This window comes from Pteropus vampyrus, unplaced genomic scaffold (assembly GCF_000151845.1).
Source record: "Pteropus vampyrus isolate Shadow unplaced genomic scaffold, Pvam_2.0 Scaffold70, whole genome shotgun sequence".
Classification (NCBI taxonomy): Eukaryota; Metazoa; Chordata; class Mammalia; order Chiroptera; family Pteropodidae; genus Pteropus; species Pteropus vampyrus.
The window spans coordinates 5,479,340-5,482,328 of NW_011888851.1; positions in this window are offsets into that span (position 1 = coordinate 5,479,340).

Below are 2,989 nucleotides of genomic sequence, written 5' to 3' on the forward strand. Positions count from 1 at the left end.
TCTTCCCATCGTTTCCAACATTTGTTATTTCTTTATTTTGAAAGATAGCCATTCTATCAGTAGTAAGGTGAAATTTCATGTGGTTTTGATTTGCCCCTCCCTGATTATTAGTGATGTTGAGCACCTTTTTACATGCCTATTAGCCATTTGTATGTCTTTTTTAAAAAAATGTCTTTTCAGTTCCTTTGCCCATTTCTCAATTATATTATTTGCTTTATTTTTGCTATTGGGTTATATGAATCTTTTAGTATATTTTGGACATGAATCCCTTATCAGATATAGGGTTTGCAAATATTATCTCCCATTCTATAAATTGTATCTTCAATTTATTGTCTCCTTTCCTGTGCAGAACCTCTTTAGTTTGATGTAGTCCCACTTGTTCATTTTAACGTTTGTTGCTTGTGCTTTTGGTGTCTTATCTAAGAAATCATTGCAAACCAATCTAAAGAATTGTTTTCCCTGTGTTTTCTTCTAGAAATTTTATGCTTTCAGGTCTTATGTTTAAGGCTTTTATCCACTTTGAGTTAATTTTTGTGAGTGGTATAAAATAGGGTTCCAGTTTCATTCTTTTGCATGTGGATATCCAGATTTTATAGTACCATTTATCGAAGAAACTATCTTCCCCATTATGTGTTCTTGGCACTATTGTCAAAACTTAGTTGACTGTATGCACAGGTTTATGTCTGTACTCTGTTCTGTTCCAACAGTCTATGTGCCAATTTTTATGCCAATACCATGCTGCTTTGGTTACTATAGCTTTGTAATATAGCTTGAAATCAGGAAACATGATGACTCCAGCTTTGTTATTTTTGTCAGGATTGCTTTGGTTATTTGGAGTCTTTTGAGATTCCATACAAATTTTAAGAGAATTTTTTTCTATTTCTGAGAAAAACACCATTGAAATCTTGATAGGCATTACATTAAGTCTGTAGATATTTGGGGGTAGTATAGATGTTTTCATAATATTAACATTTGAAATCCAAGAACACAAGATATCTTTCAATTTATTTGTGTCTTCTTCGATCTCTTTCAAGAATGTCTTTTAGTTTTCAGTGTATAAGTCTTCCACCTCCTTGATTAAATTTATACCTGAGTATTTTATTGTTTTTTTTTCTGATTTTATTAAAATATAATAGACAATAGTGATTAGAAATCTATATAACTCATAAAGTGGTCACCCCACTAAATCTAGTGCCCTTCTTCCCCTCTTACATATTTATTACAATATTGTTAACTATTTTCCTTATGCTACACTCTACTTCTTCATGTCTATTCTGTAACTATCCATTTGTACGTCTTAATCCCTTTGCACTATTTCACTGTCTCCTCAACCCCCCTCCCATCTAGTAACCCTCAAAATGAATATGAATTCATTTCCATTTATGTTGTTATGGTTGTTTATGTTGTTCTTCAGATTCCACATGTATGTAAAATCATGTGACATTTATCCCTCTCTATCTGACTTATTTCATTAAATGCAGTACCCTCTAGGTCCATCAAGGCAATATCTTTTGCTAACCCCTTCCTTTTAGTCTGTGTGTGTTTTTTAATCTGAAGTGAGTCTCTTGTAGGCAGCATATATAGGGGTTCTTTTTTCTTATCCATTCAGCCATTCTATCTTTTGTTTGGAACACTTCATTCTTTTCCATTTGAGGTAATTGTTGATAGAAATGTAGTTATTACCCTTCTTTATTCATGTTTTTGATACATGTCTTTTCTTCTTAAAGAAGTCCCTCCAATATTTCCTGTAATATTGGCTTGGTGATGATAAATTCCTTTAGCTTATTTTTGTCTGGGAAGCTCTTTATCTGTCCTTCGACTCTAAATGATAACTTTGCTGAATAAAGTATTCTTGGTAGTAGATCCTGGGTTTTCATATTGAATATTTTGTGCCAAGCCCTTCTGTCCTGCATAGTTTCTTTTGAGAAATCAGCTGCAGGTCTTATGGGTACTCTCTTGTAGGTAACTAACTGCTTTTCTCTTGCTGCTTTTAAGATTCAAGATTCTTTCTTTGTATTTAACCTTTGGCATTTTCATTATGATGTGTCTTGGTGTGGGCCTCTTTGGGTTCCTATTTTTGGGGACTCTCTGAGCTTCCTGGAGTTGTGTGCCTAATTCCTTCCCCAGGTTAGGGAAGTTCTCATCATTATTTCTTCAAATAGCTCTTCAACGTCTTGTTTTCCTTCAGATACTCCTATGACATAGATATTTTTATATTTAATTGTGTCCCATAGGCTCCTTAACTTATTATTATAGTCTTAGCTTCTTTTACTTGCCGTTCCGACTGAGTATCCTTAGCTTCCCCATCCTTTGTCGTTCGATCCTCTTTTTTATCCACTCTATTGGTTCCCTGTAATATACTCTTCATCTCAGATAATGTATTCTTCATTTCTGACTTGTTCCCTTTTATAATTTCCATTTTCATTTTTATTTCTAATCTCTTTGTTAAAGTTCTCACTGAGTTCATCTACTCTTCTTTTAAGTTCATTGAGCATCTTTATAACCAGTGTTTTGAACTCTGCATCTGTTAGATTACTCATCTCCATTATTCCTGGAGCTGTTCTCTCCTATGGTTTCTGCTTCTTTCTCTTTCCATTTTGGCTGCTTTTCTATGTCTATTTCTATGTATTAAACAAAGCTCTTAAGTCTCCTGGTCTTATTAGTGTGGCTTTGTGTGGTAGGTGTCCAGTGACACAGTCCTGATAGGGGTTCAGTTACACACCAAGTTTAGCCCCAGCTCATGCCCCCCCCAAGGCCACCTGTTAAGATTCAGCAAGCAATCCCCAGATTCTGTGCTTGTAGTTGCCTCAAGAAACCACAGCAGAAACCGAGGCCAGCTACTACCAGCATGAGTCCTGGCGCCATTCAGCAAGGAGCACTGGATTTGCCGAATACACAACTGATGTGACTTTGGTGGGCTTGCAAGTTGTGGAGCTAGAGTTTCAGGGAATCCTCTAGGCAGAGAGACCTCTGTTATCCAGCTTGATGA